Below are 26,360 nucleotides of genomic sequence, written 5' to 3'. Positions count from 1 at the left end.
TGATGACTGTTTCTGACCTAAAATTGCACGAAAAATCGATTTAACTAGGTTTCAGAACCTATAAACACTTCCTAATCCCTCAAAATTGATGTTTTATAGTTAATACGAGCAACATATATTTTGATCCTTCGGTTCTACTTATGACCTAAGGAGTTAAGCTGAAACCGAAAGAGCGAGGCAATCCTCACCTTAGCTTAACTGATCAAACTGGTACTAACACAATTTTCAGATAGAAATGTTCTTTGCGATACGTTTATTGCAGCTTTGCAACTTGAGTGAAGACCAGAGTACGAAAACACACAGCAGGTAAGCAACTCACTTTTGGTGACTGTTCCTCACGAACTAAAACGTAAACAAACAATGATCACCTCCCCGCCAGTATCCACATCTATTAGTATTATAAACAAATAAATAAAAATCATCGACTTTGAGACACGAGAGAAGCATTTTATCAAAAAACATTATGTCGCTACCTCGTTTACCAATACACAATACCTCTCTCGGAAATGCAGGCGATATCCATTATCCAATACTAGTAGCAAATAGGTTTGGTGGGTAATGATCACCCTCCTGCGGCTTTTATGTAACTATATCATCGCGTTTTGCTTGACTCTTTAAAATTTCGAGATGCAGGCCAGGTAAATATGAAATAGGTTATGAATTTTACAACTTACGTAGCTACCGCGACAATTGGGCTTTTGCTAATTCGCTCGCCCAAAAATTTCACGCAACTTTGCATTTGGTTTTTATGGTTTTGCAGCCGTACAAAACGGTTTTACATAAACCCTAATCCCAACAATAACCCCGAGGCCGAAGCTAACCATAACCCTTACCACAACCTTTGGCTTTACCCTAACCCTGAACCCGAGCCCCATGGCTAAACAATCGAATTCATGGTTTACTAGCCTGTCACGTGACTTGCTCTAACCAGAGCCCTCTCGCTTGCAGTAGCGCGCGACCGCCGTAGTTGAAATATATTCAACTTGTGAAACAAGCGCGTCACGCAGTACGCGTATACACATGGCTATGTGAATCACGTGACCAAAGGCAAAACGGTTTTTTCCCATATGCTATACACTATAACTCTCCAGGGATTACTGGGCCGCGCTCAGCCTGTCATTCCGCCTAATCTCTATTACCAACATTAAAGCCTGGGGTCCTCAGGTAATCCAGGGATCAAGCATTTTCACCTTACTATACGTCAAGGAGGGGGGGGGGGGGACTGTAAGTTTATAACCTAGTACCAGGACGAGCGCCGAGTTGGACTCGTCGACGGTCCCTAATATATGGAACAAATATTTTACGAGTATCACCCGTAAGGGGGGGGGGGGGTGTGATTCGGAATCAGCGTCCAAAAATACACCGATGAATATCAATTTTGAATTTCTTACCCAAAGGGCCTTTTCACAAGAATTTTCTTAAAATTTGGGCGAGCATTTAGTAGGAGCGTTACCTGAGGACCCCAGGCTATTATGTTCATTAACCGAATAAAGATTTGGCGGAATGACAGGCTGAGCGCGGCCCAGTAAGTAGGAGCGCTAAATTTGAGTTGGACCCCCGACAGTTGACCACCCGACAATTAACCCCTTATGTAATTACACTGGGGTCAATTGTCGTGAAATCTAGGGCTAACTGCTTAGCAGTTGCCCGGGCCTGATCATTAACAATGGTCAACGCGTATACATAATGCTGTGTGAATCTTAGCAGTAGTACGATATAAACAGACAGTTGGTTACGATTACTATTAGGGTTGGGGTTATAACCATCGTCCTAAGAGTTGCTCTATCCAGAGCCCTTGCGCTTGCAGCAGCGCGCGCCCGCCTCACGGCGGTAAAAGGGCTCTAGCCATTAACCCACCCATCGATTTTGGCACCACTCTACAGTGGTGCCAAAATTACCCGCGCTTTTGTCCTCATATGCGACGTGTTCACCTAACCATGTGCTTTCGCGCCACTTCGGGCGCGCTTGTTTCACAAGCCGTGAGGCGGGCGCGCGCGCTACTGCCAGCGCAAGGGCTCTGGATAGAGCAATGCGACGTGTGTAGCCTTTCAGACATTGATCGCGTAAACGAGGTGTCGTACGTCACCTCAAGATCGGGTGACAGGGGGCTGACCATGCGCTGCCCGAACCTAATTGATCATTGATTGGGTCTGGGGTCACGTGATTATGAGCCTATGAGGTCACGTGACTATGACGTCCGAAGACCTTGTCCTCCGTTCGCGTTTGGCTAATATTAAATACTAGTGGACTCTATGCAACTCTCCCAGCGCCGCTAATTTTACTGATCTGGAGGTCACATTTTATTGAGCCAGTACAGGCTAATATTAAATACTAGTGGACTCTATGCAGCTCTCCCAGCACCCCTAATTTTACTGATCTGGAGGTCACATTTTATTGAGCCAGTACAGGCTAATATTAAATACTAGTGGACTCTATGCAGCTCTCCCAGCGCCCCTAATTTTACTGATCTGGAGGTCACATTTTATTGAGCCAGTACAGGCTAATATTAAATACTAGTGGACTCTATGCAGCTCTCCCAGCACCCCTAATTTTACTGATCTGGAGGTCACATTTTATTGAGCCAGTACAGGCTAATATTAAATACTAGTGGACTCTATGCAGCTCTCCCAGCACCCCTAATTTTACTGATCTGGAGGTCACATTTTATTGAGCCAGTACAGGCTAATATTAAATACTAGTGGACTCTATGCAGCTCTCCCAGCACCCCTAATTTTACTGATCTGGAGGTCACATTTTATTGAGCCAGTACAGGCTAATATTAAATACTAGTGGACTCTATGCAGCTCTCCCAGCACCCCTAATTTTACTGATCTGGAGGTCACATTTTATTGAGCCAGTACAGGCTAATATTAAATACTAGTGGACTCTATGCAGCTCTCCCAGCACCCCTAATTTTACTGATCTGGAGGTCACATTTTATTGAGCCAGTACAGGCTAATATTAAATACTAGTGGACTCTATGCAGCTCTCCCAGCGCCCCTAATTTTACTGATCTGGAGGTCACATTTTATTGAGCCAGTACAGGCTAATATTAAATACTAGTGGACTCTATGCAGCTCTCCCAGCGCCCCTAATTTTACTGATCTGGAGGTCACATTTTATTGAGCCAGTACAGGCTAATATTAAATACTAGTGGACTCTATGCAGCTCTCCCAGCACCCCTAATTTTACTGATCTGGAGGTCACATTTTATTGAGCCAGTACAGGCTAATATTAAATACTAGTGGACTCTATGCAGCTCTCCCAGCACCCCTAATTTTACTGATCTGGAGGTCACATTTTATTGAGCCAGTACAGGCTAATATTAAATACTAGTGGACTCTATGCAGCTCTCCCAGCACCCCTAATTTTACTGATCTGGAGGTCACATTTTATTGAGCCAGTACAGGCTAATATTAAATACTAGTGGACTCTATGCAGCTCTCCCAGCACCCCTAATTTTACTGATCTGGAGGTCACATTTTATTGAGCCAGTACAGGCTAATATTAAATACTAGTGGACTCTATGCAGCTCTCCCAGCGCCCCTAATTTTACTGATCTGGAGGTCACATTTTATTGAGCCAGTACAGGCTAATATTAAATACTAGTGGACTCTATGCAGCTCTCCCAGCACCCCTAATTTTACTGATCTGGAGGTCACATTTTATTGAGCCAGTACAGGCTAATATTAAATACTAGTGGACTCTATGCAGCTCTCCCAGCACCCCTAATTTTACTGATCTGGAGGTCACATTTTATTGAGCCAGTACAGGCTAATATTAAATACTAGTGGACTCTATGCAGCTCTCCCAGCACCCCTAATTTTACTGATCTGGAGGTCACATTTTATTGAGCCAGTACAGGCTAATATTAAATACTAGTGGACTCTATGCAGCTCTCCCAGCACCCCTAATTTTACTGATCTGGAGGTCACATTTTATTGAGCCAGTACAGGCTAATATTAAATACTAGTGGACTCTATGCAGCTCTCCCAGCACCCCTAATTTTACTGATCTGGAGGTCACATTTTATTGAGCCAGTACAGGCTAATATTAAATACTAGTGGACTCTATGCAGCTCTCCCAGCACCCCTAATTTTACTGATCTGGAGGTCACATTTTATTGAGCCAGTACAGGCTAATATTAAATACTAGTGGACTCTATGCAGCTCTCCCAGCACCCCTAATTTTACTGATCTGGAGGTCACATTTTATTGAGCCAGTACAGGCTAATATTAAATACTAGTGGACTCTATGCAGCTCTCCCAGCACCCCTAATTTTACTGATCTGGAGGTCACATTTTATTGAGCCAGTACAGGCTAATATTAAATACTAGTGGACTCTATGCAGCTCTCCCAGCACCCCTAATTTTACTGATCTGGAGGTCACATTTTATTGAGCCAGTACAGGCTAATATTAAATACTAGTGGACTCTATGCAGCTCTCCCAGCACCCCTAATTTTACTGATCTGGAGGTCACATTTTATTGAGCCAGTACAGGCTAATATTAAATACTAGTGGACTCTATGCAGCTCTCCCAGCACCCCTAATTTTACTGATCTGGAGGTCACATTTTATTGAGCCAGTACAGGCTAATATTAAATACTAGTGGACTCTATGCAGCTCTCCCAGCACCCCTAATTTTACTGATCTGGAGGTCACATTTTATTGAGCCAGTACAGGCTAATATTAAATACTAGTGGACTCTATGCAGCTCTCCCAGCACCCCTAATTTTACTGATCTGGAGGTCACATTTTATTGAGCCAGTACAGGCTAATATTAAATACTAGTGGACTCTATGCAGCTCTCCCAGCACCCCTAATTTTACTGATCTGGAGGTCACATTTTATTGAGCCAGTACAGGCTAATATTAAATACTAGTGGACTCTATGCAGCTCTCCCAGCACCCCTAATTTTACTGATCTGGAGGTCACATTTTATTGAGCCAGTACAGGCTAATATTAAATACTAGTGGACTCTATGCAGCTCTCCCAGCACCCCTAATTTTACTGATCTGGAGGTCACATTTTATTGAGCCAGTACAGGCTAATATTAAATACTAGTGGACTCTATGCAGCTCTCCCAGCACCCCTAATTTTACTGATCTGGAGGTCACATTTTATTGAGCCAGTACAGGCTAATATTAAATACTAGTGGACTCTATGCAGCTCTCCCAGCACCCCTAATTTTACTGATCTGGAGGTCACATTTTATTGAGCCAGTACAGGCTAATATTAAATACTAGTGGACTCTATGCAGCTCTCCCAGCACCCCTAATTTTACTGATCTGGAGGTCACATTTTATTGAGCCAGTACAGGCTAATATTAAATACTAGTGGACTCTATGCAGCTCTCCCAGCACCCCTAATTTTACTGATCTGGAGGTCACATTTTATTGAGCCAGTACAGGCTAATATTAAATACTAGTGGACTCTATGCAGCTCTCCCAGCACCCCTAATTTTACTGATCTGGAGGTCACATTTTATTGAGCCAGTACAGGCTAATATTAAATACTAGTGGACTCTATGCAGCTCTCCCAGCACCCCTAATTTTACTGATCTGGAGGTCACATTTTATTGAGCCAGTACAGGCTAATATTAAATACTAGTGGACTCTATGCAGCTCTCCAGCACCCCTAATTTTACTGATCTGGAGGTCACATTTTATTGAGCCAGTACAGGCTAATATTAAATACTAGTGGACTCTATGCAGCTCTCCCAGCACCCCTAATTTTACTGATCTGGAGGTCACATTTTATTGAGCCAGTACAGGCTAATATTAAATACTAGTGGACTCTATGCAGCTCTCCCAGCACCCCTAATTTTACTGATCTGGAGGTCACATTTTATTGAGCCAGTACAGGCTAATATTAAATACTAGTGGACTCTATGCAGCTCTCCCAGCACCCCTAATTTTACTGATCTGGAGGTCACATTTTATTGAGCCAGTACAGGCTAATATTAAATACTAGTGGACTCTATGCAGCTCTCCCAGCACCCCTAATTTTACTGATCTGGAGGTCACATTTTATTGAGCCAGTACAGGCTAATATTAAATACTAGTGGACTCTATGCAGCTCTCCCAGCACCCCTAATTTTACTGATCTGGAGGTCACATTTTATTGAGCCAGTACAGGCTAATATTAAATACTAGTGGACTCTATGCAGCTCTCCCAGCACCCCTAATTTTACTGATCTGGAGGTCACATTTTATTGAGCCAGTACAGGCTAATATTAAATACTAGTGGACTCTATGCAGCTCTCCCAGCACCCCTAATTTTACTGATCTGGAGGTCACATTTTATTGAGCCAGTACAGGCTAATATTAAATACTAGTGGACTCTATGCAGCTCTCCCAGCACCCCTAATTTTACTGATCTGGAGGTCACATTTTATTGAGCCAGTACAGGCTAATATTAAATACTAGTGGACTCTATGCAGCTCTCCCAGCACCCCTAATTTTACTGATCTGGAGGTCACATTTTATTGAGCCAGTACAGGCTAATATTAAATACTAGTGGACTCTATGCAGCTCTCCCAGCACCCCTAATTTTACTGATCTGGAGGTCACATTTTATTGAGCCAGTACAGGCTAATATTAAATACTAGTGGACTCTATGCAGCTCTCCCAGCACCCCTAATTTTACTGATCTGGAGGTCACATTTTATTGAGCCAGTACAGGCTAATATTAAATACTAGTGGACTCTATGCAGCTCTCCCAGCACCCCTAATTTTACTGATCTGGAGGTCACATTTTATTGAGCCAGTACAGGCTAATATTAAATACTAGTGGACTCTATGCAGCTCTCCCAGCACCCCTAATTTTACTGATCTGGAGGTCACATTTTATTGAGCCAGTACAGGCTAATATTAAATACTAGTGGACTCTATGCAGCTCTCCCAGCACCCCTAATTTTACTGATCTGGAGGTCACATTTTATTGAGCCAGTACAGGCTAATATTAAATACTAGTGGACTCTATGCAGCTCTCCCAGCACCCCTAATTTTACTGATCTGGAGGTCACATTTTATTGAGCCAGTACAGGCTAATATTAAATACTAGTGGACTCTATGCAGCTCTCCCAGCACCCCTAATTTTACTGATCTGGAGGTCACATTTTATTGAGCCAGTACAGGCTAATATTAAATACTAGTGGACTCTATGCAGCTCTCCCAGCACCCCTAATTTTACTGATCTGGAGGTCACATTTTATTGAGCCAGTACAGGCTAATATTAAATACTAGTGGACTCTATGCAGCTCTCCCAGCACCCCTAATTTTACTGATCTGGAGGTCACATTTTATTGAGCCAGTACAGGCTAATATTAAATACTAGTGGACTCTATGCAGCTCTCCCAGCACCCCTAATTTTACTGATCTGGAGGTCACATTTTATTGAGCCAGTACAGGCTAATATTAAATACTAGTGGACTCTATGCAGCTCTCCCAGCACCCCTAATTTTACTGATCTGGAGGTCACATTTTATTGAGCCAGTACAGGCTAATATTAAATACTAGTGGACTCTATGCAGCTCTCCCAGCACCCCTAATTTTACTGATCTGGAGGTCACATTTTATTGAGCCAGTACAGGCTAATATTAAATACTAGTGGACTCTATGCAGCTCTCCCAGCACCCCTAATTTTACTGATCTGGAGGTCACATTTTATTGAGCCAGTACAGGCTAATATTAAATACTAGTGGACTCTATGCAGCTCTCCCAGCACCCCTAATTTTACTGATCTGGAGGTCACATTTTATTGAGCCAGTACAGGCTAATATTAAATACTAGTGGACTCTATGCAGCTCTCCCAGCACCCCTAATTTTACTGATCTGGAGGTCACATTTTATTGAGCCAGTACAGGCTAATATTAAATACTAGTGGACTCTATGCAGCTCTCCCAGCACCCCTAATTTTACTGATCTGGAGGTCACATTTTATTGAGCCAGTACAGGCTAATATTAAATACTAGTGGACTCTATGCAGCTCTCCCAGCACCCCTAATTTTACTGATCTGGAGGTCACATTTTATTGAGCCAGTACAGGCTAATATTAAATACTAGTGGACTCTATGCAGCTCTCCCAGCACCCCTAATTTTACTGATCTGGAGGTCACATTTTATTGAGCCAGTACAGGCTAATATTAAATACTAGTGGACTCTATGCAGCTCTCCCAGCACCCCTAATTTTACTGATCTGGAGGTCACATTTTATTGAGCCAGTACAGGCTAATATTAAATACTAGTGGACTCTATGCAGCTCTCCCAGCACCCCTAATTTTACTGATCTGGAGGTCACATTTTATTGAGCCAGTACAGGCTAATATTAAATACTAGTGGACTCTATGCAGCTCTCCCAGCACCCCTAATTTTACTGATCTGGAGGTCACATTTTATTGAGCCAGTACAGGCTAATATTAAATACTAGTGGACTCTATGCAGCTCTCCCAGCACCCCTAATTTTACTGATCTGGAGGTCACATTTTATTGAGCCAGTACAGGCTAATATTAAATACTAGTGGACTCTATGCAGCTCTCCCAGCACCCCTAATTTTACTGATCTGGAGGTCACATTTTATTGAGCCAGTACAGGCTAATATTAAATACTAGTGGACTCTATGCAGCTCTCCCAGCACCCCTAATTTTACTGATCTGGAGGTCACATTTTATTGAGCCAGTACAGGCTAATATTAAATACTAGTGGACTCTATGCAGCTCTCCCAGCACCCCTAATTTTACTGATCTGGAGGTCACATTTTATTGAGCCAGTACAGGCTAATATTAAATACTAGTGGACTCTATGCAGCTCTCCCAGCACCCCTAATTTTACTGATCTGGAGGTCACATTTTATTGAGCCAGTACAGGCTAATATTAAATACTAGTGGACTCTATGCAGCTCTCCCAGCACCCCTAATTTTACTGATCTGGAGGTCACATTTTATTGAGCCAGTACAGGCTAATATTAAATACTAGTGGACTCTATGCAGCTCTCCCAGCACCCCTAATTTTACTGATCTGGAGGTCACATTTTATTGAGCCAGTACAGGCTAATATTAAATACTAGTGGACTCTATGCAGCTCTCCCAGCACCCCTAATTTTACTGATCTGGAGGTCACATTTTATTGAGCCAGTACAGGCTAATATTAAATACTAGTGGACTCTATGCAGCTCTCCCAGCACCCCTAATTTTACTGATCTGGAGGTCACATTTTATTGAGCCAGTACAGGCTAATATTAAATACTAGTGGACTCTATGCAGCTCTCCCAGCACCCCTAATTTTACTGATCTGGAGGTCACATTTTATTGAGCCAGTACAGGCTAATATTAAATACTAGTGGACTCTATGCAGCTCTCCCAGCACCCCTAATTTTACTGATCTGGAGGTCACATTTTATTGAGCCAGTACAGGCTAATATTAAATACTAGTGGACTCTATGCAGCTCTCCCAGCACCCCTAATTTTACTGATCTGGAGGTCACATTTTATTGAGCCAGTACAGGCTAATATTAAATACTAGTGGACTCTATGCAGCTCTCCCAGCACCCCTAATTTTACTGATCTGGAGGTCACATTTTATTGAGCCAGTACAGGCTAATATTAAATACTAGTGGACTCTATGCAGCTCTCCCAGCACCCCTAATTTTACTGATCTGGAGGTCACATTTTATTGAGCCAGTACAGGCTAATATTAAATACTAGTGGACTCTATGCAGCTCTCCCAGCACCCCTAATTTTACTGATCTGGAGGTCACATTTTATTGAGCCAGTACAGGCTAATATTAAATACTAGTGGACTCTATGCAGCTCTCCCAGCACCCCTAATTTTACTGATCTGGAGGTCACATTTTATTGAGCCAGTACAGGCTAATATTAAATACTAGTGGACTCTATGCAGCTCTCCCAGCACCCCTAATTTTACTGATCTGGAGGTCACATTTTATTGAGCCAGTACAGGCTAATATTAAATACTAGTGGACTCTATGCAGCTCTCCCAGCACCCCTAATTTTACTGATCTGGAGGTCACATTTTATTGAGCCAGTACAGGCTAATATTAAATACTAGTGGACTCTATGCAGCTCTCCCAGCACCCCTAATTTTACTGATCTGGAGGTCACATTTTATTGAGCCAGTACAGGCTAATATTAAATACTAGTGGACTCTATGCAGCTCTCCCAGCACCCCTAATTTTACTGATCTGGAGGTCACATTTTATTGAGCCAGTACAGGCTAATATTAAATACTAGTGGACTCTATGCAGCTCTCCCAGCACCCCTAATTTTACTGATCTGGAGGTCACATTTTATTGAGCCAGTACAGGCTAATATTAAATACTAGTGGACTCTATGCAGCTCTCCCAGCACCCCTAATTTTACTGATCTGGAGGTCACATTTTATTGAGCCAGTACAGGCTAATATTAAATACTAGTGGACTCTATGCAGCTCTCCCAGCACCCCTAATTTTACTGATCTGGAGGTCACATTTTATTGAGCCAGTACAGGCTAATATTAAATACTAGTGGACTCTATGCAGCTCTCCCAGCACCCCTAATTTTACTGATCTGGAGGTCACATTTTATTGAGCCAGTACAGGCTAATATTAAATACTAGTGGACTCTATGCAGCTCTCCCAGCACCCCTAATTTTACTGATCTGGAGGTCACATTTTATTGAGCCAGTACAGGCTAATATTAAATACTAGTGGACTCTATGCAGCTCTCCCAGCACCCCTAATTTTACTGATCTGGAGGTCACATTTTATTGAGCCAGTACAGGCTAATATTAAATACTAGTGGACTCTATGCAGCTCTCCCAGCACCCCTAATTTTACTGATCTGGAGGTCACATTTTATTGAGCCAGTACAGGCTAATATTAAATACTAGTGGACTCTATGCAGCTCTCCCAGCACCCCTAATTTTACTGATCTGGAGGTCACATTTTATTGAGCCAGTACAGGCTAATATTAAATACTAGTGGACTCTATGCAGCTCTCCCAGCACCCCTAATTTTACTGATCTGGAGGTCACATTTTATTGAGCCAGTACAGGCTAATATTAAATACTAGTGGACTCTATGCAGCTCTCCCAGCACCCCTAATTTTACTGATCTGGAGGTCACATTTTATTGAGCCAGTACAGGCTAATATTAAATACTAGTGGACTCTATGCAGCTCTCCCAGCACCCCTAATTTTACTGATCTGGAGGTCACATTTTATTGAGCCAGTACAGGCTAATATTAAATACTAGTGGACTCTATGCAGCTCTCCCAGCACCCCTAATTTTACTGATCTGGAGGTCACATTTTATTGAGCCAGTACAGGCTAATATTAAATACTAGTGGACTCTATGCAGCTCTCCCAGCACCCCTAATTTTACTGATCTGGAGGTCACATTTTATTGAGCCAGTACAGGCTAATATTAAATACTAGTGGACTCTATGCAGCTCTCCCAGCACCCCTAATTTTACTGATCTGGAGGTCACATTTTATTGAGCCAGTACAGGCTAATATTAAATACTAGTGGACTCTATGCAGCTCTCCCAGCACCCCTAATTTTACTGATCTGGAGGTCACATTTTATTGAGCCAGTACAGGCTAATATTAAATACTAGTGGACTCTATGCAGCTCTCCCAGCACCCCTAATTTTACTGATCTGGAGGTCACATTTTATTGAGCCAGTACAGGCTAATATTAAATACTAGTGGACTCTATGCAGCTCTCCCAGCACCCCTAATTTTACTGATCTGGAGGTCACATTTTATTGAGCCAGTACAGGCTAATATTAAATACTAGTGGACTCTATGCAGCTCTCCCAGCACCCCTAATTTTACTGATCTGGAGGTCACATTTTATTGAGCCAGTACAGGCTAATATTAAATACTAGTGGACTCTATGCAGCTCTCCCAGCACCCCTAATTTTACTGATCTGGAGGTCACATTTTATTGAGCCAGTACAGGCTAATATTAAATACTAGTGGACTCTATGCAGCTCTCCCAGCACCCCTAATTTTACTGATCTGGAGGTCACATTTTATTGAGCCAGTACAGGCTAATATTAAATACTAGTGGACTCTATGCAGCTCTCCCAGCACCCCTAATTTTACTGATCTGGAGGTCACATTTTATTGAGCCAGTACAGGCTAATATTAAATACTAGTGGACTCTATGCAGCTCTCCCAGCACCCCTAATTTTACTGATCTGGAGGTCACATTTTATTGAGCCAGTACAGGCTAATATTAAATACTAGTGGACTCTATGCAGCTCTCCCAGCACCCCTAATTTTACTGATCTGGAGGTCACATTTTATTGAGCCAGTACAGGCTAATATTAAATACTAGTGGACTCTATGCAGCTCTCCCAGCACCCCTAATTTTACTGATCTGGAGGTCACATTTTATTGAGCCAGTACAGGCTAATATTAAATACTAGTGGACTCTATGCAGCTCTCCCAGCACCCCTAATTTTACTGATCTGGAGGTCACATTTTATTGAGCCAGTACAGGCTAATATTAAATACTAGTGGACTCTATGCAGCTCTCCCAGCACCCCTAATTTTACTGATCTGGAGGTCACATTTTATTGAGCCAGTACAGGCTAATATTAAATACTAGTGGACTCTATGCAGCTCTCCCAGCACCCCTAATTTTACTGATCTGGAGGTCACATTTTATTGAGCCAGTACAGGCTAATATTAAATACTAGTGGACTCTATGCAGCTCTCCCAGCACCCCTAATTTTACTGATCTGGAGGTCACATTTTATTGAGCCAGTACAGGCTAATATTAAATACTAGTGGACTCTATGCAGCTCTCCCAGCACCCCTAATTTTACTGATCTGGAGGTCACATTTTATTGAGCCAGTACAGGCTAATATTAAATACTAGTGGACTCTATGCAGCTCTCCCAGCACCCCTAATTTTACTGATCTGGAGGTCACATTTTATTGAGCCAGTACAGGCTAATATTAAATACTAGTGGACTCTATGCAGCTCTCCCAGCACCCCTAATTTTACTGATCTGGAGGTCACATTTTATTGAGCCAGTACAGGCTAATATTAAATACTAGTGGACTCTATGCAGCTCTCCCAGCACCCCTAATTTTACTGATCTGGAGGTCACATTTTATTGAGCCAGTACAGGCTAATATTAAATACTAGTGGACTCTATGCAGCTCTCCCAGCACCCCTAATTTTACTGATCTGGAGGTCACATTTTATTGAGCCAGTACAGGCTATTATCACACTTTCGAGCCAAATTTGGCAGGAAAGCAGAATTGATATTACATGCCCAGATGGGGAGCACTGGCTCTCACCCGGGGGCATGAAATATCAATCAGTTGCTCAGAGAGAGCCCGATATTCCCATAGGAACAAGGAGCCCTCTCTCAACAACTGTTCTACTACTGTGAGGTACTGATTTAAATAAAGATTTAAATCAACAACCCGAAGTAGTCTATGACCGTTAATGCAATGATCAGATGAACTTTCCAGGATAAGGAAAAATTTATATTTATAACTGGTTTTGAAAATATTTCCTTGTGTTTGAGATGCGTCAAGCAAAATAAAATTTTTTGTTGTAAAACTTTTTCAAGCTGTTCCCTTTTTATTGCACTTTATAGTTCAAAGCTTAATTAGGCTTCGGATGATGAAACAAAGTAAAAACTCCCTGGCTTGTACGAGCTTTAAGTGACTTAAGGTTATTGAAAACGAGATCAAAGTTTACAAGCAGACTTGAAAGTTTAACAAAGTTTTGGTACTTGTCAGCGATACAATCAATCAGGATAATTAATTTCCTTAATCGCTTACTTGAAATTAAAAAGGAAGTGTCAGAACAAACTACAGTCACCCTCACAAAAAATAGTAAACACTAGACGATGTTTGATTAATTCGAACGAAGAAAACACACAAAACAAAGCCAGATTTCAGCCATTTCAGACCTCAATTTTAACCCCCTCTGATCCCTTCTTTGAGCCATATTCCATATAGAAATTGTGCAGAAATTATGCTTGGCTTTTCCAAACCGGTTTCGCCTAGATTAGCTTGCGAAATTCGTGGCTGATCTATAAACAGACTGATAAAGAGACTTATATGTAGATTCTGTACAATAAAGAGCGGAAATTCTATCCCAGGACTAGTTTTAACTGAATTTTAGTTAGTGCAAATAAGTGCAATAAAAACATCCTATAAAATATATTATTTATATAAATATATCAAGGGACGAATGACGTAACTTAATCAGCTAATCTGGTTATAAATTAGTCTGGGCACTGGGGCAAACAGGTCCGATGATTAATGTGCTGCCATTCATTAGACCAATTCAATATTGGTAACAGTACGGGTGAACTACCTGGCCATGACCAGGGTGGTTATAGGCTGGTGGAGTACTGCGTTCTAAAATGTTGAAGAGATACATTTGAATATTACAAATGTTCTGATAATTTCCAGTTCAGATAATTTCTAGCTCGAAGCAGATAATGGCAAATAATGGCAAGTAAAGATGAATACTGACTAAGAACTAAGAAGAATACTTGATAAAATTCTAAGTCAACGATTACAAGTTGCATTGATTAAATCATTCTGAAATAACAGACAATCAAGAATCAAGACGGACGATAATATTGTTGATGTAAATTAGGGAGTGTAGTGTATAATGTGGACTGATAAATAGACACTAATTATGACCCCACAGCTCTATTCAAATACAAGAACTAGGAAATTCTTTCACCTCATCGTAGATACAGATTATACGATAAGAACTGTGATGTATAATCAACACTTAAACGGATGTTCTATACATTATACTGCATCTACAGTTTTAATGACTCTAAAAATATCTAATAGAAATAAAGTATTAGAATCACCTCACATCAATTGATTTGCATGATGTAATTACGTATCAAACGCGCTCGCGGCGGAATATTCTAGACTCATAAGTACAAGACCAATAGGCGGAAAACACATTAATATTGCATGCACTAGGTATCAGTACAAAGCAAATTCAGCGCGGCACACAGCATTCACTGTGTCATAAATGTGAAACGCGAGATTCTAATTTCACGTATTGTATCTTTAATATCTGAAATACTAACTTATCGAGAGCTATATATAGCTTGGACATTATAAACATAAATAAGTTCGACATGTCCAGTTTTGCTTTGGTGAGATTTATAACTAACGTTTGATCAAATTCTGCTTTCCAGGCCAAATTTGGCTCCAAATAATGGCAAATAATGGCAAGTAAAGATGTATACTGACTAAGATCTAAGCAGAATACTTGATAAAATTCTAAGTCAACGATTACAAGTTGCATTGATTAAATCATTCTGAAATAACAGACAATCAAGAATCAAGACGGACGATAATATTGTTGGTGTAAATTAGGGTGTGCAGTGTATAATGTGGACTTATGAATAGACAATCATGGCGCCACAGCCCAATTCAAATATAACAACCAGGAAATACTATCACCTTATCGCAGATTAGTATTACATGATAAGGACTAGGATGTAATCAACACTAAAACAGATGTTCTATACATTATACATCTTCAGTTTTAATGACTCAAAATATATCTAATAGAAATAAAGTATAAGAATCACCTCACATTGATTGATATCTAGGATATAATTTATGATTCAAAGACGCGCTTGTGGTGGAATATTCTAGACTGCAATAAGTACGAGACCCATAGGCGTGAATATATTTAATATTACATGCACTACGTATCAGTATAAGAAAGCAAATTGGGCGCGTCGTACAGCATTCACTGTGTCATAAATGTGAAAACGTGAGATCCTAATTTTACGTATTGTATCTTCGATATCTGAAATACTAACTCATCGAGAGCTATACATATAGCTTGGACATTATAAACGTTCGACATGTCTAGTTTTGCTTTGGTGAGATTTATAACTAATGTTTGATCAAATTCTGCTTTCCCGGCCAAATTTGGCTCCAAAGAAAGTGTGATAAAACATTAATCACATGCCTTCTCATGCGATATCAACATTTTCAAAACTCGGCAAGCCTCGTGATTGAAAATGTCGATATAACCCTCGGCAAGCCTCGGGAAATATCGAAACTTTCGCTAACTCGGCAAGCCTCGTGGGCGAAAGTTTTGATATCGCATGAGAAGGCATGTGATAAATGTATAATATTAAATACTAGTGGACTCTATGCAGCTCTCCCAGCACCCCTAATTTTACTGATCTGGAGGTCACATTTTATTGAGCCAGTACAGGCTAATATTAAATACTAGTGGACTCTATGCAGCTCTCCCAGCACCCCTAATTTTACTGATCTGGAGGTCACATTTTATTGAGCCAGTACAGGCTAATATTAAATACTAGTGGACTCTATGCAGCTCTCCCAGCACCCCTAATTTTACTGATCTGGAGGTCACATTTTATTGAGCCAGTACAGGCTAATATTAAATACTAGTGGACTCTATGCAGCTCTCCCAGCACCCCTAATTTTACTGATCTGGAGGTCACATTTTATTGAGCCTATGCAGTATATGCAATTCTGTTTTAGACAGTCAATTTATTTAAAAAAGGTCTCACCCTCTAAAAAACTTCCGTTGGAAATGTTTCTATTAATTTCACATTGGAAAACTTTTCATTGTGTTTGACCTCAACTTAGATGTATTTGTTTTTTTTGCTATTTTTTAGCAACTCCAATTCTCTTTTGTAGAGCTGATTCTTGTTATATAGAAGTACACTCGATACAGTTATCTTATATAATATGAAAATATATTGAACAGCCAAACTACTGGTATATCTTTATATTGGGAAGAAAAATAATACAAGTTCTAGTATTCTTTTTAAAATAGCCGTTCATAACATTTACTTCATTTTAGGTATGTGTGTGTGAAACATCAGAACTGAATAATGGACCAGAGAATTCAGAGATCTTTGGTTACCTGTTTCCGGTTTCGTCGGTTCACACTTCACATTGCTGCGTTCCTGACCTAGCTTCGCCTGCATCAGTAGATCATATTATAATATGCATTATAGACTATAGTTATACAGCTTGAATTTGAAAGAGCTACATGGTTGTTGTTTCGAGTGCTTTTTCATCTGCTGTGATGAATTGGCAGACAGCATCAACGGTTACCAACATAATAGGTGCATTGCAAGTTGTGCAATGCTGAATGCATACGTTTCGTCAGTGACTTCCTTCTGCCTCATTGATGCGAAACTGATAATAAACATGCAAGACAATACAGCTATAGTTACTCTGGACTGCCATGATAGAAACATTGAAACAGATATTGACTGGCTTTAGGTATGTGAGACGTAAGTATTGAAACCTCAAATTGTTATGATCAGGTTCAACATACTTGCTATGATCCTTTATATAATATCAATATATTATATAAAATATAATATATTACATTGTATATTAATCTTGATATAAAATCTTCGCTTTTTGATGATTGTAAGATGTTCTGTTTCGTTGTAACCTTGTCCCCTACATAATTATACTAGAAAACCCGTGGTCACAGGGAGGAAGCTAATACTATTCTTTGGTAGTCAGTTTCTATCGCATCAAAAAAATATTCATCACAACCGAAGATACAGCCAATTAAAATATAGCTCGCACTTAACACCACGTAATAACAAAAACCGATCAAAATGCCTCTCTCAAATCCTTGCACGTGCACGTGGGAACAACAATCTTCGTTACCATGGTTACTATGCAACTTCCTATTTCTCATCTAATTTGCACGTGGGCGGTCGTACAGACAGAAACAATTCTCTGAACTATAGTAGAGATAATAGTACATCATTACTTCCATTTTTCAGGTTTTTATTGGTGTTGCAAACGATGTAACGATCACTAAATTCTGTGCCTATGTGAGATTTGTTGGTTCATCGAATAACATCAAAGTTACAGTGTGAGTAATTCAACTATCATGCACTTCATATTTTATGTCCCCCTACTCATTGTTCACTCTCTGTCTTCATCAGTGTTACTCTACATTTCTCTCAGTAGTTACTCTTCCACTCAGTATTAACTCTCTGTCTTCATCAGTGTTACTCTACATTTCTCTCTGCAGTTATTCTTCCACTCAGTATTAACTCTCTGTCTTCATCAGTGTTACTCTATATTTCCCTCAGTAGTTATTCTCCCAATCAGTGTTAACTCTCTATCTTTATCAGTGTTACTCTAGACATTTCGTTCAGAAGTTATTCTCCCACTCAGTATTAACTCTCTGTCTTCGTCAGTGTTACTCTATATTTCCCTCAGTAGCTACTCTCCCACTCAGTATTAACTCTCTGTCTTCATCAGTGTTATTCTACATTTCCCTCAGTAGTTACTCTCACACTGAGAGTTAACTCTCTGTCTTCGTCAGTGTTACTCTATATTTCGCTCAGTAGTTATTCTCCCACTCAGTATTAACTCTCTGTCTTCGTCAGTATTACTCTACATTTCTCTCAGTAATTATTCTCCCACTCAGTATCAACTCTCTGTCTTCATCAGTGTTACTCTACATTTCTCTCAGTAGTTATTCTCCCACTCAGTATTAACTCTAGCTCTCTGTCTTCATCAGTGTTACTCTACATTTCTCTCAGCAGTTATTCTTCCACTCAGTATTAACTCTAGCTCTCTGTCTTCGTCAGTGTTACTCTATATTTCCCTCAGTAGTTATTCTCCCAATCAGTGTTAACTCTCTATCTTCATCAGTGTTACTCTAGACATTTCCTTCAGAAGTTAATCTCCCACTCGACTCAGTATTAACTCTCTGTCTCGTGAGTGTTACTCTATTATATTTCCCTCAGTAGCTACTCTCCCACTCAGTATTAACTCTCTGTCTTCATCAGTGTTATTCTACATTTCCCTCAGTATAGTTACTCTCACACTGAGAGTTAACTCTCTGTCTCTATCAGTGTAACTCTACATTTCTCTCAGTAGTTACTCTTTCACTCAGTTTTAACTCTCTGTCGTCATCAGTGTTACTCTACATTTCTCTCATCTTAGTTATTCTCCCACTCAGTATTAACTCTCTGTCTTCGTCAGTGTTACTCTATATTTCCCTCAGTAGTTACTATCACACTGAGAGTTAACTCTCTGTCTTCGTCAGTGTTACTCTATATTTCCCTCAGTAGCTACTCTCCCACTCAGTATTAACTCTCTGTCTTTATCAGTGTTATTCTACATTTCCCTCAGTAGTTACTCTCACACTGAGAGTTAACTCTCTGTCTTCGTCAGTGTTACTCTATATTTCGCTCAGTAGTTATTCTCCCACTCAGTATTAACTCTCTGTCTTCGTCAGTATTACTCTACATTTCTCTCAGTAATTATTATCCCACTCAGTATCAACTCTCTGTCTTCATCAGTGTTACTCTACATTTCTCTCAGTAGTTATTCTCCCACGCAGTATTAACTCTAGCTCTCTGTCTTCATCAGTGTTACTCTACATTTCTCTCAGCAGTTATTCTTCCACTCAGTATTAACTCTCTGTCTTCGTCAGTGTTACTCTATATTTCCCTCAGTAGTTATTCTCCCAATCAGTGTTAACTCTCTATCTTCATCAGTGTTACTCTAGACATTTCCTTCAGAGGTTAATCTCCCACTCGACTCAGTATTAACTCTCTGTCTTCGTGAGTGTTACTCTATTATATTTCCCTCAGTAGCTACTCTCCCACTCAGTAATAACTCTCTGTCTTCATCAGTGTTATTCTACATTCCCTCAGTATAGTTACTCTCACACTGAGAGTTAACTCTCTGTCTCTATCAGTGTAACTCTACATTTCTCTCAGTAGTTACTCTTTCACTCAGTTTTAACTCTCTGTCGTCATCATGTTACTCTACATTTCTCTCATCTTAGTTATTCTCCCACTCAGTATTAACTCTCTTCTTCGTCAGTGTTACTCTATATTTCCCTCAGTAGTTACTATCACACTGAGAGTTAACTCTCTGTCTTTGTCAGTGTTACTCTATATTTTGCTCAGTAGTTATTCTCCCACTCAGTATTAACTCTCTGTCTTCGTCAGTATTACTCTACATTTCCTCAGTAGTTATTCTCCCACTCAGTATTAACTCTCTGTCTTCGTCAGTGTTACTATATTATTTCCCTCAGTAGCTAACTCTTCCACTCAGGATTAACTCTCTGTCTTCATCAGTGTTTATTCTACATTTCCCTCAGTACTCAGTAGTTACTCTCACACTGAGAGTTCACTCTCTGTTAACTTCTCTGTCTTTTCCCTCAGTAGTTATCTCCCAATCAGTGTTAACTCTCTATCTTCATCAGTGGTTACTCTAGACATTTCCTTCAGAAGTTATTCCCTCACTCAGTATTAACTCTCTGTCTTTGTCAGTGATACTCTACATTTCCTCATGCTCAGTAGTTATTCTCCCACTAAGTATTAACTCTCTGTCTTCGTCAGTGTTTATTCTATATTTCCCTCAGTAGCTACTCTCCCACTCAGTATTAACTCTCTGTCTTCATCAGTGTTATTCTACATTTCCTCAGTACTCAGTAGTTACTCTCACACTGAAGTTAACTCTCTGTTAACTTCTCTGTCTTTCCCTCAGTAGTTTATTCTCCCAATCATGTTAACTCTCTATCTTCATCAGTGTTACTCTAGACATTTCCTTCAGAAGTTATTCTCCCACTCAGTATTAACTCTCTGTCTTCGTCAGTGATACTCTACATTTCCCTCATGCTCAGTAGTTACTCTCCCATTAGTGGTAACTCTCTGTCTTCATCAGTGTTACTCTACGTTTCCCTCATTAATTACTCTTCCACTCAAACTTCTCTGGGATTGGTGGAAAAAGAAGAGAAAACTTCGACTGAAATACGATAAGGGTGAGTTAAAAGTTTCAAACCCGCTTTAAAACGACGACACTAACTTGGTGCTATATCACTACATAATATGTGCAAGGCAAATTTCTGGAGAATCGAGTATTTTTTTGTAATAATTTGAATTATAAAGCGACAAAATATTATGTGTTCTCTCTTGGTTTGATTTTTTGAACAACAGCCAGTAATTTTAGAAGGTAAACGGTCAAGCAAAGTGTGCAAGGTCGTTGATGGAGTATTCTATGTGAAATCCTCTCACCAGTCTGAGCCCCACCAACTGAACATCAGAGGACCAACTTGCACCTGCAGACATATTTTTCAAGCTATTGATGATGGTTTAATGAAATGCAATGGGAGGACCTACCTGAAGATTACAGAAACATACTGTTCTCGTAAAAGATAAAGGTCTGTTAAATTGATCTGTATGCATGTTTACATTCCAATTTGAATAGACAAGACAAAATTGAGGTTCATAACTCGTTCATGTGCTATGGCAGTGCGTCCGCGTCGATGTAGGAGGTGTGGAGCCTGCTAGTAGAGAAAATATGAAGTTTCCAACAGTAAAATTTATTATCAATATCAAAGGCAGGGCCTTACTTCGACCTCCGAGGCGAGGTATCCGTGTGGACCCTGGTTGTTATCAGGGTTGGAAAGACAAAGATAATTTGTCTGTTAAAGTGGGTTATCACTCTCTGCCATCAGACTCATAAATCACATCTCCGCAGGGTTTGCCAGGTTTTCCCTATTGCTTTGCTTCCAATTCTTATAATAGTCAAAATATAAAATCCGATATTATTTTTGCAGGAAGTGATATTGGGATATGGCCAGCTGATGCAGATGTAAACAAATGCTGCGATTATCCAGCATCAGAAGACGAGGATGAAGAAGTAGAAGATGATGAGGTTGGAGGAAATGGGGATAAAAGAAAGAAGAAACGGGACATAGAATATAAAGGAGATTGGCGGGAGCTTTCAAACAGAATAACTTCCTTCGTTAATGATCCTGAGTTTGACGTGATGGACGATGATGTCCGTGCATTATTATATAAGAAACTGTCAGATACCGTCAATGATGTGGCATCCTATATTTACAAAAGAAACTAAATTAGATAACATAGATAAGATAATGTTTGATAATATATTACTTTAAAAGCCGTGCAATCATTTTAGATATTAGATATTAAACTAACCATATTATGATATTCTCCGTCTAACTATTCGATCTGTCTCCATCTCACTATTCAATCGGTCTCAACGTTCATTCTCTGTTTAACTATTCAATCTCTGTCTCAGTGTTCATTTTCTTGTTTAACTATTCAATCTTTGTCTCAGCGTTCATTCTCTGTCTCGACATTTATTCTCCGTCTGACTATTTAATCTGTCTCAATGTTCATTCTCTGTCTCGACGTTCATTCTCCGTCTCACTATTCAATCTGTCTCAATGTTCATTCTCTGTCTCGACGTTCATTCTCCGTCTCACTATTCAATCTGTCTCAATGTTCATTCTCTGTCTCGACGTTCATTCTCCGTCTCACTATTCAATCTGTCTCGACGTTCATTATTTGTTTAACTATTCAATCTCTTTCTCAGTGATCATTCTTTGTTTAACTATTAAATCACTGTTCCTTCCTGTCTCGACGTTAATTCTCCGTCTCATTATTCAATCTCTGCATCAGTGTTCATTCTCTATTTTAGAGTCAATTCCCTGTCTTACCTATCAATCTTTCTCGGTGTTCATTCCCTGTCTGACTGTTCAATTTCTGTCTCACTGTCCATTCTCTGTCTCGCTGTTCAATCTTCGTGTTTCTTTCAAAGTGTTACAGTGACAAGGAGACCGAATGATATTGTTGTAAAATAAAAAGCTTGTCCGCTTTAGTTATAGTGATATTAAAACATATACAACACCATGTATTATGAAATTTTAGATTTTGTTACAAAATATGGACAGTGAATTTGATGTTGTGAGTTGGACTTTCTGTTCCATTTGTTCCGCGGAACAATATTTGACGAAAGTCAATTATCTTGAGATCCTACTGATAAATTTTCTTTAAACTTTCCAGATAGTTGTATGGCTATGAGACGGATATTCTGTGCAAGTTTGGGCGAATTTCTATGTGCCAAACCTGAGATATGACCTCAAACACAAGAAAATATCTCTAAATGGCGGTTTCTAGCGGAACGCAGGCACATATTTCGAGATCCTACTGATACATTTTCTTTAAACTTTCCAGATAGTTGTATGGCTGTGAGACGGATATTCTGTGCGATTTTGGGCGAATTTCTATGTGCCAAACCTGAGATATGACTTCAAACACAAGAAAATATCTCAAATTGGCGCGTTCTAGCGGAACGCAGGCACATATTTCGAGATCCTACTGATAAATTTTCTTGAAACTTTCCAGATAGTTGTATGGCTGTAAGACGGATATTCTGTGCGATTTTGGGCGAATTTCTATGTGCCAAACCTGAGATATGACTTCAAACACAAGAAAATATCTCAAAATGGCGGTTTCTAGCGGAACGCAGGCACATATTTCGAGATCCTACTGATAAATTTTCTTTAAACTTTCCAGATAGTTGTATGGCTATGAGACAGATAATCTGAGCAAGTTTGGGCGAATTTCTATCTGCCAAACCTAAGATATGACTTCAAACTCATGAAAACATCTCAAATTGGCGGTTTCGGAACGATATTTGACGAAAGTCGATTATTTTGAGATCCTACTGATAAATTTTCTTTACATTTTCCAGATAGTTGTATGGCTATAAGACGGATAATCTGAGCAAGTTTGGGCGAATTTCTATGTGCCAAACTTGAGATATGACTTCAAACTCATGAAAACATCTCAAATTGGCGGATTCGGAACGATATTTGACGAAAGTCGATTATTTTGAGATTCTACTGATAGATTTTCTTGAAACTTTCCAGATAGTTGTATGGCTGTAAGACGGATATTCTGTGCGATTTTGGGCGAATTTCTATGTGCCAAACCTGAGATATGACTTCAAACACAAGAAAATATCTCAAAATGGCGGTTTCTAGCGGAACGCAGGCACATATTTCGAGATCCTACTGATAAATTTTCTTTAAACTTTCCAGATAGTTGTATGGCTGTGAGGCAGATATTCTGTGCGATTTTGGGCGAATTTCTATGTGTCAAACCTAAGATATGACTTCAAACACAAAAAAATATCTCAAAATGGCGGTTTCTAGCGGAACGCAGGCACATATTTCGAGATCCTACTGATAAATTTTCTTTAAACTTTCCAGATAGTTGTATGGCTATGATACAGATAATCTGAGCAAGTTTGGGCGAATTTCTATGTGCCAAACCTAAGATATGACTTCAAACTCATGAAAACATCTCAAATTGGCGGTTTCGGAACGATATTTGACGAAAGTCGATTATTTTGAGATCCTACTGATAGATTTTCTTTAAACTTTCCAGATAGTTGTATGGCTATGAGACGGATATTCTTTGCGATTTTGGACGAATTTCTATGTGCCGAACTTGAGATATGACTTAAAACACAAGAAAATATCTCAAAATGGCGGTTTCTAGCGGAACGCAGGCACATATTTCGAGATCCTACTGATAAATTTTCTTTACATTTTCCAGATAGTTGTATGGCTATAAGACAGATAATCTGAGCAAGTTTGGGCGAATTTCTATGTGCCAAACTTGAGATATGACTTCAAACTCATGAAAACATCTCAAATTGGCGGATTCGGAACGATATTTGACGAAAGTCGATTATTTTGAGATCCTACTGATAGATTTTCTTGAAACTTTCCAGATAGTTGTATGGCTGTAAGACGGATATTCTGTGCGATTTTGGGCGAATTTCTATGTGCCAAACCTGAGATATGACTTCAAACACAAGAAAATATCTCAAAATGGCGGTTTCTAGCGGAACGCAGGCACATATTTCGAGATCCTACTGATAAATTTTCTTGAAACTTTCCAGATAGTTGTATGGCTGTCAGACGGATATTCTGTGCGATTTTGGGCGAATTTCTATGTGCCAAACCTGAGATATGACTTCAAACACAAGAAAATATCTCAAAATGGCGGTTTCTAGCGGAACGCAGGCACATATTTCGAGATCCTACTGATAAAATTTCTTTAAACTTTCCAGATAGTTGTATGGCTATGAGACAGATAATCTGAGCAAGTTTAGGCGAATTTCTATGTGCCAAACTTGAGATATGACTTAAAACACAAAAAATATCTCTAGCGGAACGCAGGCACATATTTCGAGATCCTACTGATAAATTTTCTTTAAACTTTCCAGATAGTTGTATGGCTGTGAGACGGATATTCTGTGCGATTTTGGGCGAATTTCTATGTGCCAAACCTGAGATATGACTTCAAACACAAGAAAATATCTCCTCCTCAGTCCTCTTCCTCCTCATTCTCCTCTTCAGTCCTCCTCATCCTCCTCTTCCTCTTGATTATCTGTCCCATAGCCCTACAATTATCTGGAAAGCCGAAGGGGGATCATGTTTTGTGTCCGTTTCTGTCTGTTGGGTACCCTTTATTTTCAAAACGGACAAAAAGTAGGGCGAACAAAAACAGAATAAAACGGACAAAAACGGAACAAAGATGTTATGGAAAAAGGGAAAAATGGAAATAACATTTATATGCTTCCTCCTCCTCCTCCTCCTCCTCCTCCTCCTCCTTCTTCTCCTCTCCCTCATGTCCCTCCTCCTCCTCCTCCTCTTCCTCCTCCTTCTCAGTCCTCCTCCTCAGTCTTCCTCCTCCTCCTCGGTCCTCCTCCTCCTCGTCAGTCCTTCTCCTCCTCCTCATCAGTCCTCCTCCTCCTCCTTCTCTTCCTCCTCCTCCTCAGTCCTCCTCAGTCCTCCTTCTCCTCCTCCTCCTCTTCTTCATCCTCCTTCTCCTCCTCCTGTGTCCTCATCCTCCCCCTCCTTCTGAGTCCTCCTCCTGAGTCCTCCTGAGTCCTCCTCCATCTGAGTCCTCCTGATTCCTCCTCCTCCTGAGTCCAACCTCTCCTGAGTCCTCTTCCTCCTCCACCTCCTCCACTTCCTCGTCCTCTTCAGTCCTCCTCCTCCTTCTGAGTCTACCTTCTCCTACACTTCCTCCTCCTCCTCAGTCTTCCTCAGTCCTCCTCCTCCTCCTCCTCAGTCCTCCTCCTCCTCAGTCATCATCCTCCTGCTCCTCAGTACTCCTCCTCCTCCTCCACCTCAGTCCTCAGTCCTCCTCCCCTTCCTCCTTCTCCTCCTCAGTCCTCCTCCTCCTTCTCCTCCTCATCAGTACTCCTCCTAAGTCTTTCTCCTCATCCTCAGTCCTATTCCTCCTCAGTCCTCCTCCTCCTCAGTCCTCCTCAGTCCTCCTCCTCAGTCCTCTTCCTTCTCATTCTCCTCTTCAGTCCTCCTCATCCTCATGCTCCTCTTCCTCTTGATTATCTGTCTCTTAGCCATACAACTATCTGGAAAGGGGGATCATGTTTTGTGTCCGTTTTTGTCCGTTCGGTACCCTTTATTTTCAAAATGGACAAAAAGTAGGGCGAACAAAAACATAATAAA

General features: G+C 40.3%; 1 long non-coding RNA gene across 2 annotated transcripts; it reads left to right on the top strand.

The window, feature by feature from the left end:
- Positions 1 to 17,228: 17,228 nt before the first annotated feature.
- Positions 17,229 to 21,075, top strand: LOC134821081 (uncharacterized). Of its 2 annotated transcripts, none has more exons than XR_010160969.1 (4): positions 17,229 to 17,290; positions 17,812 to 17,903; positions 20,723 to 20,819; positions 21,008 to 21,075. It is a non-coding gene; the product is annotated as an uncharacterized LOC134821081 (long non-coding RNA). The 2 variants fall into 2 exon arrangements; XR_010160968.1 differs by having other exon boundaries at positions 17,235 to 17,301.
- Positions 21,076 to 26,360: the final 5,285 nt, after the last annotated feature.

Source organism: Bolinopsis microptera, chromosome 9 (assembly GCF_026151205.1).
Source record: "Bolinopsis microptera isolate Bmic1 chromosome 9, MBARI_Bmic_1.0, whole genome shotgun sequence".
NCBI lineage: Eukaryota > Metazoa > Ctenophora > Tentaculata > Lobata > Bolinopsidae > Bolinopsis > Bolinopsis microptera.
Note: the sequence above shows the minus strand (reverse complement) of the source record. Positions and strands in the feature narration are given on the sequence as shown.